Source organism: Schistocerca serialis, chromosome 5 (assembly GCF_023864345.2).
Source record: "Schistocerca serialis cubense isolate TAMUIC-IGC-003099 chromosome 5, iqSchSeri2.2, whole genome shotgun sequence".
NCBI lineage: Eukaryota > Metazoa > Arthropoda > Insecta > Orthoptera > Acrididae > Schistocerca > Schistocerca serialis.
Window position 1 is genome coordinate 167,701,315 of NC_064642.1, and position 12,616 is coordinate 167,713,930.

Below are 12,616 nucleotides of genomic sequence, written 5' to 3' on the forward strand. Positions count from 1 at the left end.
TTATACGGTTAAAGGCGCTGCAGTCTGGAACCGCATGACCGCTACGGTCGCAGGTTCGAATCCTGCCTCGGGCATGGATGTTTGTGATGTCCTTAGGTTAGTTAGGTTTAACTAGTTCTAAGTTCTAGGGGACTAATGACCTCAGCAGTTGAGTCCCTTAGTGCTCAGAGCCATTTGAACCATTTTTTGAAATCCGTTATAAATAATCCAACTCAGTTCGCGAAGAGCAGTGATGTTCATACGTACAACACTAGAGGAAAAAAATGACCTTTACTATCCGTTATTAAAGCTGTCAGTTACTCAAAGAGGAGTGCATTATTCAGCAACAAAACTCTTTGATCATCTGCCCAACAAAATTAAGTGTCTGGCAGGTAGCAGATCAAGTTTTAAATTTAACTTAAAATCATTTCTCTTGGACTACTCCTTCTATTCCATGGACGAGTTTCTGTTTCAGAAATAGTAAAAAAAATATTGTACCTCTAAATGTAGTTGCATGTGTAGAACTAAAAATTTCAGTAATATTAATATTAGCGCTATTCATGTGTTTATATAAGAGGCGTGTTTTTTTAAGTAAGTACCGTTTTGAAATTTAAAAAAAGATGTGGTAAGATATCTCAATAATTTTATTTTCACATGAAAGCCTGTACCTTAATCTACTTTTCTACATAATTTCCTTCAATATTGAGGCATTTGTCATAACGTTGTACCAGTTTTTGAATACCCTCCTCATAGAAGCCTGCCGCAAGACTTGTTAACCACTGCATCACCACTGTTTTGACTTCGTCATCGTCTTGAAGACGCTGACCGCCCAGGTGTTTCTTCAAGTGCAGGAACAGATGGTAGTCACTGGGCGCAAGATCGGGGCTGTACGGAGGATGATCTAGAGCTTCCCATCGAAAAGATGTGTTAAAATCTTTGGTCTGATGCGCCACATGCGGACGGGCACTGTCTTGCAGCAAAACGATGCCCTTGCTCAACTTCCATGGACTGTTGCTTTTATTCCGGTGTGACGTAGGCCACCCATGTTTCATCGCCCGTAACAATTTGGCTTAAGTAATCATCACCGTCGTTGTGGTACCGCTCAAGGAAATTCAATGAACTGTCTAAACGTTTGGTTTTGTGCACACCCGTCAACATTTTCGGTACCCAACGTGCGCACAATTTTCGGTAATTCAAGTGCTCGGTCACAATGACATAGAAAACACTACGAGAAACATTAGAAAAGTCATCCCGCAAGGAGGAAATCGTAAAGCGTCTGCTTTCTCTCACCTTATAGTCCACTTCCTGCACCAAACTTTCATTAACGAACGAAGGACGCCCACTCCGTTGTTCATCATGCACATTTGTGCGGTCATCTTTAAATGCTCTCACCCACTTTCTTACCATTCCATCATTCATAATGTTTTCTCCGTAAACTGCTCAGATCTCAGATGAATATCGATTGCTTTTAGGCCTTCAGCACTAAGAAATCTTATAACAGCCCGTACTTCACAGTCGGCAGGACTCACGATTATCGGAGGCATCTTAAACACTCAGTATACAACGTAAACAAGGAAGTATCAGACTGTAATGGCGTCAGTGCGTAGATTAAGGTTCAGGCTTTCATGTAAAAATAAAATTATTGAGATATCTTAGCACGTATTTTTTTAGTTTCAAAATGGTGCTTACTTAAAAAACACACCTCGAATGTTTTGTAATCTGACTTGTTCCACATCATATCGATAAAATAATCATGAAAATAATCTACGGAACATGACATAACTAAAATAAACTCAGCATAGCGCTCTTTGTGCCTCACTACGCGAATTTTACGAAAAAAAAAAAAAAAATTTCACTGTATTATGTTTAACCTTTTCCTTGCAGAACGTTTCAATGTAAACCAGAATAAATATGTCCATAAAAAGGTTGTAGTTGTTTCACGGTCACGGCTACCTAAAACGTAGTGACTGTACAGCCATAACTAGCCACTCTCGCCGGCTTCGCATGGGTAGCACTGTCTATAACCGGACGAGTTTTCTGGTGTAGTGGTAATGAATTATATATACACAATGAATCAGTCTATCTATTAGTGGAAACCGTATCAAAATCCCTATAGCAATTCCTGAGGTTTGCCTTCACATACAGACAGAAGAACACCTCAAGGGATTTTAATTTATAATATAAGGGGCGATCAGAGAGTTTCCATTTGATGACGATGGTGGTGGTGGTGGTGGTTAGTGTTTACCGTCCCGTCGACAACGAGGTCATTAGAGACGGAGCGCAAGCTCGGGTTAGGGAAGGATTGGGAAGGAAATCGGTCGTGCCCTGTCAAAGGAACCATCCCGACATTTGCCTGAAACGATTTAGGGAAATCACGGAAAACGTAAATCAGGATGGCTGGAGACGGGATTGAACCGTCGTCCTCCTGAATTCGAGTCCAGTGTTTGACGACGATGATGCAGCATATATGCAACGTAGCTCATCTCCGATGCGGGTATATAAGCGCCGAAATGTAGACAAGGGGTTAGTGTGGTAATCGTGGCTTTCCAATGTGCGTTACTTAAATGTGGAAACGTAAAACGTGGCGACGTTAGTACCAAATGCTTCCAAACATGACCAAAGTGCTGTTATTCTTTTCTTATTACGCCAGCTAGACATCCGTCCCAGAGTAAAGACTGTGTATGGGCCGTCATGTCTGTCGATAAACAGCCCATCACAAGGGGTGCTGCTGCTTCATGATAATGCACATCCCCATATCCCAAATGTCATAGCGCAGAAGTTACGCCATGTCAAATGGGAGACACTCGAGCTCCCGCCCTATAGTTCTGATCTCTCCCCATGCTATTGACATGCCTTCGGTCCCTTAAGAAAGGACCTTGAATGGCCGACGATTTCTGTCGGATGAGGATGTGCCGTAGGCAGTTACGGACTGCTCCACGCACAAGATACGGTATTTTACCAGACGGATATTTCCAGCCTGGTGCGTCTGTGAGGTGATTACCTCAGTGCTCTTAGCGATTTAGACTGATTGACATACGGATTCTAGACGGTACGGCCTTCGAACGGAAACTTTTTGATCGCTCCTTGTGTGTAGTGATGTATAGATACTTCCCCACTTTGTGCTGTGACATGTTCGGTACATTGTTTTGATATCTACAATGGTTACGAAAATAATAGGAGGTAATAACACAGCGCGATACACCTTCATTTGGAGAGAAATCCAATTTAGAGAATGATGGCAAAGGAGATGATATTCATACACACGTACTCCGCAAGCCATCTTACGGTGCGTGGCAGAGCGTGCCACGTACCACTACTAATCATTTCCTTTCCTGCTCCACTCGCAAACAGAGCGAGGGAAGAACGACTGTCTAAAAGCCTCCGTACGAACTCTAATTTCTCACGTCTTATTTTCGTGGTCGTTACACAAAATGTAAGTTGGCTGCAGTAGAATCGTTCTGCAGTCGGCCTCAGATGCTTGTTCTCTAAAGTTCCCGCAATAGTGCCTCGCGAAAAGATCCCTCCACGGATTCCCATTTGAGTTCACGGAGCAACTTCGTAAGACTTGCGTGTTGATTTAACCTACCGGTAATAGATCTATCAGCAAGCCTCTGAACTAATTCGATGTCTTCCTTTAATCCGACGTTGCTGGAATTGCAAACACTCTAACATTCCAGAAAGAGATTTTCACTCTGCAGCGGAGTATGCGCTGATATGAAACTTCCTGGCAGATTAAAACTGTGTGCCGGACCTTTGGAAGGTAAGAGACCTGATACTGGCAGAAGTAAAGCTGTGAGGACGGGGCCGTGAGTCGTGCTTGGGTAGCTCATATGGTAGAGCACTTGCCCACGATAGGCAAAGGTGCCGAGTTCGAGTCTCGGTCCGGCACACAGATTTAATCCGCCAGGAAGTTTCACTCTAACATTACTTAAGAATGATTCGCACTCCTTTGCAGATGAGCTACAATTTTCTAAAATTCTCTCGAAAAAACTCTATCGATAAAACGAAGTTGAGTATTCGCCTTCCATTCTACCAACCTGACGTGCTCATTGCATTTCATATTGCTTGCACCGTTAACCGTAGGTATTCAGTCGATGTGATTGCGTCAAACAGCTCCGTACTAATTCTGTATTCGAACGTTACAGCCGGCCGGTGTGGCCGAGCGGTTCTAGGTGCTTCAGTCTGGAACCACGTGACCGCTACTGTCGCAGGTTCGAATCCTGCCTCGGGCATTGATGTGTGTGATGTACTTAGGTTAGTTAGGTTTAAGGAGTTTTAAGTTGTAGGGGACTGATGACCTCAGATGTTAAGTCCCATAGTGCTCAGAACCATTTGAACCACTTTTTTTGAACGTTACAGGATAGTTTTTCCCACCCATCCGAATGAAAGTACAGTTTTCACCATTTAGAGCAAGCTGCTATTCGTCACACCAACTAGAAAGTCTTTCTACGTCGACTTGCATCCTCTGCGATGACACCTTCCCTTACACTACAGTGTTTTCAGTAAACAGCTGTAAATTGCTTCTCACGTTGTCTCTCAGCTCATTCATATACGTAGAATATAAGAGCTGTCCTATCACACTTATCAGGGCCACTCCTGACGATACACTCTCCGTCGAGGACAACATACTGGGTTCTATCGCTTAAAAAAGTCGTCGGACCTCTCACATACCTTGGAACCTAATCTGTATGCTCGGACGTTCGTCAACAGTCTGTAGTGGAGCACCATATCAAATGCTTTTCGGAAATTAGGAGCAATGAATCTGCCTGTCGCTCTCCATCCATGGTTTGTAGGATACCATCAGAGAAAAGGCCAAGCTGAGATTCGCACGAGCGATTCTTCCTAAATCCGTGATGATTTGTAGACAGAAGCTGTTGGTGCTGATGATAATGGCAATGACGCTGATATGGCAATCATGGTGAGGCGGAGGAGGAGGAGAACAATACAATGCCCCGTCGTCATCGCGGTCATTTATTCAGCATTAACACAGTTGAAGAAGGATAAGTAGAAATTTCTGGCTTTCCCGCCATCTCATGTTGAACAGTTTCCAGCTCCAGGCTGGGTCTGTTTGGAACATAGGCCTCGCCATCTAGTCCTCATTTCCCACCATCTTTCTGTTCAAATGGTTCAAATGGCTCTGAGCACTATGGGACTCAACTGCTGTGGTCATAAGTCCCCTAGAACTTAGAACTACTTAAACCTAACTAACCTAAGGACAGCACACAACACCCAGCCATCACGAGGAAGAGAAAATCCCTGACCCCGCCGGGAATCGAACCCGGGAACCCGGGCGTGGGAAGCGAGAACGCTACCGCACGACCACGAGATGCGGGCCATCTTTCTGTGTCCACTCTGGTTCAGTCCACGCCTCCTTTTTTAACACACTCCTCTATACTTTTCAGCCATTTATCCCTTGGTCTTCCTCTTAGTCGCTTCGTGTATCTTCTTGAAAAGCCTCTTGTTTTACATTCTCTTTAAGCGTCCGTTTCACCTTACATGGAACACCCTGAGTACAAGAGCGCAAAAGGAGAATTCAATGATATTTACGCCATTCGACGCACAATGTACTGTCTACCATGCAACCACAATACTGTCTGCTTTGACAACAGGGGACCGACTAGGAAATATCCGATGGTGAGTATAGCATCGAGCTACAGGGCGAATCGAAATGCTTAGTGTACGATTAACTTCTAACAGTGGTACAGTGCTAGTAGTGTCGATACAACACAGCGCCACGGCAACGATAAACAAAGCAAACACTGTGTAACGTTGTTGCATTAATTTGCTATGTAAGCGGTGCTGATAGCCAATAAAAGCGGGTTAAAAGCTGTGAGCTGTCTGGGGAAGTTAACCTTGCATTATTGACCAACTGTTTCACCAGGTATCCAATCTAGCTTACCAAATTCCCAACCAGACTAACATTAATTATAATCTTTTAATAGTCATACGACAACAGGTGATATATATGTATAAAAGAGAATTTAAATAAAAAGAAATAAATCAGTTTATATTTGGAAATTTATTTTAACATTGATCATTGGAATTTCAGCATATTAAACTTTATTCCTAACTAAACTGTTGCCTTATTTAGGATTGTGAAAATGTGAGATTGTAATCTTACGGAACACATCAAATATAGAGCTAAGATTGGGAGACTGCATACAACACTGCATTCATAAAACAACACACAAAGAACGTTGAAACATATGCAACAGAAAATTAACCACTACCAACCGATTCAATTTTCACTCAAAGAAGTTACGTTCGTAGCACAATCCTGTCCGTCATGTAATTACCACACACTGGTATACTAAATTCATATTAACTCTTTGTGAAATCTTCCCGAAAAGAATAGCTGAGGGCTACTTTGATGATTACACCACATGCTTCACGTGGTCAACTTGGTTTACACAAAGAGTGTAACTCCACAATAATTTTGATAATTAAAATAAGCCGGCCGCGGTGGTCTCGCGGTTCTAGGCGCGCAGTCCGGAACCGCGCGAGTGCTGCGGTCGCAGGTTCGAATCCTGCCTCGGGCATGGATGTGTGTGATGTCCTTAGGTTAGTTAGGTTTAAGTAGTTCTAAGTTCTAGGGGCCTGATGACCACAGCTGTTGAGTCCCATAGTGCTCAGAGCCAATTAAAATAAATTAGATCGAAAAGCAATTTACAAAAGAAAAACCTCGAACAGGTTACTATCGTCTTACTATTAACCTGATGGGTCAAACAATTGTATAAGCACGTGGCACTGGTTTCACAAAGTACACGCCACGTGGGTTGAACATAAAGAAAAGTTGCTATATTGAAAATTATTGTCAAGACGAGACGTTATAATCTCACGCGCATTCGCATTTAGTCAGAGTTACTGATCAACACGTGGTTCCACTTTACTCACAGTGACAAAGCAACTACCGGAATTTATTCTGAACTTCACACGAGAATTACACTGCGCTGCAATTTAAGATAACATTAGATATTTTAGAGCTGAACCTGAAATAAAGGTGATTAAATTTTCAGTTAGGCTGAACTTAAGAAATCCATTGTCCTACGGACTTAGCAGACACGCGCTTAGCCGGAGATCTTACCACTTCAGACGCTCGCCACGGACAGACTGACTGGTCCCTTCCTGAGGGGTGGCTCACAAATACCAACGGAAGTGGCCAGAGGGGCAGCTTCCTATACCAACATGACAACGGACGGACAGGACCATACTAAGGATAGAAACCTCTTTGCTTTTAGAAAGCGTAGCTACCTGTTTCGACGTTGGTCCTACTGTTCTCTAGCAGACAGGCTTGTCTGCTACCCTCAAGCATGCAACTAGAAATAGATTTGCTCATTCATCCTCTCACACAGAAGGGAAGGGGGATGACAGTATCTTATCATATACAGTATATAAAAGAAAGCGGATGTAGGTTCCGTATGAGACTGTGTGACATGAATTACATATAAACTGTGTTTTAAAGTGTAGTAGTGTGTCAGATCGTTCTTGTTTATGTGTAAAAGTAACACGTTCCACTACTCAGTCTCCTCCCAGATAGTCAGAAACGCCACAGTAAATTTAGAAGAGGAATTTATGCCGTAAATGACAACAGATTTAAGAAATCAAACATGAAAGGAATCCAACAGAGACCTTTCAACTGCATTATACCTGCAACAAGAGCTGCCGAAATTGACATTTCTTCAGAAAAGAACCCAAGAAATTTCGCAGAGTGAGAAAGTGGCAGATGAAATATTAGCTTTTCTGCAAGATTGGTCAGTGGAATTTGTGGCATCGTACGGACAATGAACATGAGTACAATGATAACTATGCGTAATAAACAAGAGAAAGTGATACTGAAACAGGTTTAGAGTCATGTAGTTCATCATACTTTTCGGACAGGCATCCATAAATCACGTCTCCAGTGAAACGTAGTAGAGGACAATCGTTGTCCAGGTAGCGGGCACTGAACATAATTACGTACGTGGAAGATCTTCTTCAACGTAGCAAACAAATAATTATGAACCGATTTCGAATAATTCAACAGCAAAGTGACCGTTTAATGCATGAGAAAAACTGCGAATAGCCAAGGGAGGACAAGGCGCACTTGTTGCAAAACTGTTGCTTGCGTATTTCAAGGAGCTCCAAAAAAATGCATGATTGTGACCTACCACGGTATGCCAAAATGCGCGTTCATAGATTACAGAGATTTCAACGGAAGCAGTGGATGGTTGCATAACTTCAAACAGCGCTACAGAATTGAAATACGTAAGATAACGAAATTTCAAACAAAACGTCAACTTGGCGATGCACAGCAGACTGCGGAATCAGCCAGAAACTTTGGAGACGAGATAAACAAACACTACTGGAACTTTATTTCACATGCCTGTAATCTGCTTGCATCTCCTTTGTGCATTATTGTTATAAACGGGGCTCTTAACACTTCGCAGAAATGTTTCTGCCTGTCTCACGTTCACTAATCTCTTTCTTACTACATCTTTTTCCACTGTCACAGTTCCTCAATGCTTGAGATTTTCCACCTTCTTCCATTGTTCACCTCCAATCCCTATTCCGCTAGTCGTACTGTCTTTCTTTGTAGTTGCAACCAGAGCATCACATATGTTTGCATTAAATTTCATTCCGTACTGTCCCATAGTTTCTTCCCAATCATTCAGCTATTTGTGAATCTCCTCCTCCCTGTTTCCCCAGATTATGAAGTCATCCGCGAACACCATGGCTTTCATCTTGTCTTCTCCGGAATTTTCTGCCACATTAGTCATTATATCATCCAAGAGCACAATTCAGAGTAGAGGTGACCATGCGCTGCTCTGTTTCACAACACTTGTTTCTGGAACTAATCAGTCCTTCCATTTCCTACTTACGCACAACTCAGGCGTCCACAGTACATCTCCTCCACTCTGCGTGTTCTCTCTTTTTCTGCTCCCTTCTTTTCTAGTATTTCCCAGGCCTTTCTTCTACAGACTGAAGAAAACTTCACAGTCCACTACCATATGCAGTGTGAAGTGACTTGTAACTCTGATGAATAATACGTTGTAAAAATTCAAGGCATAATATCCGATGATGGCAGCATAGCTCTGTCGAATCTGGTCATCCAATGAAATGCTTGTTTAACGATCTTGGCTTGTGAAGTTTTCTTCAGTTACCATGCATTGCAGATCGCTCCCAGGCTGACCATGTCAGGAATATATACTGAAACTTATCTTCCTTCTTCAAAAAGAAACATCTGAAGTATTGTGTGTGCAGATCTTCGTAGGTAACATACAACTATGTTTTAATTATGGACAAGCAGGAAGTCCTTCGTCTGTCTTGGGGCTCACTCTCTACTTTGACAGAAATAAATGTTGTGGAAGTTTTGTTTTTGGACTCCACCTCCACCACCTCACCTTGTCCCCTCTCCTCCTCCTCTCTGTCATCATCATTATCATCATCATCATCAGCAGCAGCAGCAGCAGCAACAGCATCAACCACTTGACATCAGCTGCTTGATTTCATTTCTTTTTCATTCAATCAAAATGTGCTAACGATCAAAGGCGTAGTGCCTCTGTATAGGAAGTAGCATGCAAGTACTTCTCCAGCATATGTAGTTCCCATCAATTTTGGCATGACAGCAGTCACTGAACGAATTCAGAAACATGTTGTTAAGATCGAAACAGCTTGGGATAGCCCATACGAAACTGTGGCAGGGATGCTCAGGGAACTTACGTGGATGTCTTTGGAAGAAAGGAGACGCTGTTTACACAAAAAGTCGTTGGCTAAATTTTGGGGAACTGATTCTCACGGAAGACGTGCAACTACTCTGCAACAGCAAATGCATATCTCGCGTTGGGCTCATGATAATAAGAGAGAGGCGCATAAAAAGTCATTTTCCCTTCGGTGTAGGGTCTATACACGATAGAATGGAACAGAAAATCGCTAATATTATGTCCCCATGTCCCTCGATGCGCACTGTACAATTGCTTGTGGACTACATGTTTATGTGTACGTGAAAATGAAAATGAAGATGATTTTAGTATGTTGTCGAAATAACTGTCCGATCGATTCTTATTTTATTTTTTTGAGCGATCAGCAACAGATGTATCAGTATGGTGTATTTGAAAGTTGATTGTTGCATTCTCGTATTAACTGTTGTATTCTTGCATTAATTCGCGGACTTGTCCTTGCTGATACTTTGCAAAGATGTTTTGGAATTAGTATCGATAGATCTTTGAGGTGTCCATCTGAGATGTTTTCCGAGTGACTTCCCACCAGTGCTGAGGAACCACGTGTGACGAATAGTTTTGAAATTGATACATGTTTTCCGGGCGCTTAGAATTACTAGTCGGTCGACGTGTGTCAGATGCAGTGTTGGCGGGTCTGCAGTATTAGTAGGTCTGCACTACTCATGAGAAAATTCCACTTATTGCGGTTATTCGAAGTGGTTGCACTTATGCAGTATTTTCTATTAAATATTCGTGTAGCGTTCGCATTCTACGGCTCAATCTTCCACTAATTTCGTGCTCTAAGCTAGCTATGAATTGAGAGAGTGAACTTGTATCCATCCGCACGGTCTTGCAAACGTTCCGTGTGTTTCTGGAACCAGTAGGCTCGTGTCTGGTTACAGAATCTTATGCCTGTCATTTAATGCGTAACATTATGCGGTCAATTAGTCACTCTCCCCTTAGATTCAGTTTATTCTAAGGTGTGCTTGAAATCGTGAACAAAATTGAGTTATCTGAGTGCTAATATATCCGATTTACTTTGCACGTGTCTTCTACTTAGCTGATTCGTTTGCTGAATGTTTAAATCGCCATTTCGTAATCACTTGTTACACGACGTAACCTTTGCGCCTATGATAAATTTCACCTAGCATTTGATATCGCAGATAGTTTCCCCCATTTGTAACAATAAGTAACCCTTTCTGATGCGTGCTAATTTCAGCTAAGGTAGGTCTCACCCTCTTCCGTCTCTCATTATCATACAACAACATATTGTTTCATTCCTGTGTCATGTCTGCTGCGTCCTAGTGAAGAAAGTTTACCTTCAAGCTGTGACGATGAGCCACGTACACATACGTATCTTATTGGTGATTGTATTAGCGTTTCTGCGATGTAACGTTTCGAAAAACATGAAAGGAGCCCTCTGACGTCGAGTGCGATTCCATCAGTATGACACTGTGGAAATGTTCTGAGTGTAAGCGATGTGATTTGAAGCAGTATGACGTCGTCTCTCCTCCTCTTGAGAGCCGAAATTTGTTGATAAACTTTTCTTTCGTAAGCAGATTCGAGCCAGCTAATAGTCTTCAGCCCAAAGACTAATTTGAGGAAACTCTCTTGTGCAAGTCTCTTCGTCTCCGAATAACTACTGCCACGTACAGTCACTTGAACCTGCTTACGTAATCGAGCCATACTGTTTTTATACTCCACCGTTGCATTCATTACCGAATTGTCTGGTCCTTGATGACTTAGGACGTGTCATGACACCCGCTCCCTTCTTTTAGCCAGGTTGTACGATAATATTCTTCTCCCCAACTCGAAGCTGTACGTCCGCATTAGTTACACATATCTAATCTTCAGCATTTTTCTTTAGGACCACATTTAGAAAGCTTTTATACTGTTCTTGTTTGCACTGTTCATCATCCACGTCTAGTTTCTGAACAAGTGTACACTCCAGTCGAATATTTTCAGGAAATACTTCCTAAAATTTAAAATATATAGACATAAAATGAAACAACAGTAAACTTGTTGTTTCATTTAATGTCAATAATAGTCACGGTAAAGCCTAACCTACGATGTTCGCAATCAAAACATTCAGACATAATACGGTGCTATTGTCCAGAGACATGGTGCACACCGAAGTCGGCAACACACATCGATGCCGCAGATGTTAGCGTGATGTCACTGCAATTCGCAATGACATGTGTCAGGCGCTCCTGAAGGAAACACCTTCTCTCCTCAGCAGCACCTTCGCACCAGAAGTCAATACAGAGCCGCCGGCCGTTGTGGCCGTCCGGTTCTAGGCGCTTCAGTCCGAAACCGCGCTGCTGCTACGGTCGCATGTTCGAATCCTGCCTAGGGCATGGATGTGTGTGATTTCCTTAAGTTAGTTAGGTTTAAGTAGTTCTAAGTCTAGGGAACTGATGGCCTCAGATGTTAAGTCCCATAGCACTCAGAGCCATTTGAACCATTTGAATACAGAGACAAGCATGGAAGCGCTCTGCCCTAATTTCTGACCACAGCTGAAGCATACATCACCACTGAGTAGGATTAACAAGTCATTCAGAGTTTCAGCTGAACTTGTACTTTCGTAAATGTGGAACACTGTACTTCAAGAGAACAGTTCGTTAATTATTGCTCAAGCGATGCTTTAATAACCACTGACAGTTGTAAATTATCAAGCGCTTCCGTGGCAAAGAAATGTTTCAGGTTAAGTAAATCTTTTTATGATTTGTGTAAGAAAGTGGACCAATTTTTTTGTGTTTTCTAGTTCCTACGTGCCAACTCACCAAGCAATCTAAGAATCCAAAGTTACAGCCAGACGACTGTAGTTTCATCTGGTCATAATTTGGCTATCGTTAGTTATACTGCTGTCTAAATGGAAAAACTTCTCTACTATGTTTGGTGTCACATTTCTAATCTAGTTGCGTCAGCATCATCTGCAGCAA

General features: G+C 42.4%; 1 protein-coding gene across 2 annotated transcripts in view; it reads right to left on the reverse strand.

The window, feature by feature from the left end:
* Positions 1-12,616, reverse strand: part of LOC126481242 (uncharacterized) — a 637,746-nt gene that overhangs the window by 281,564 nt on the left and 343,566 nt on the right. The gene's annotated exons all lie outside the window — the stretch shown is intronic.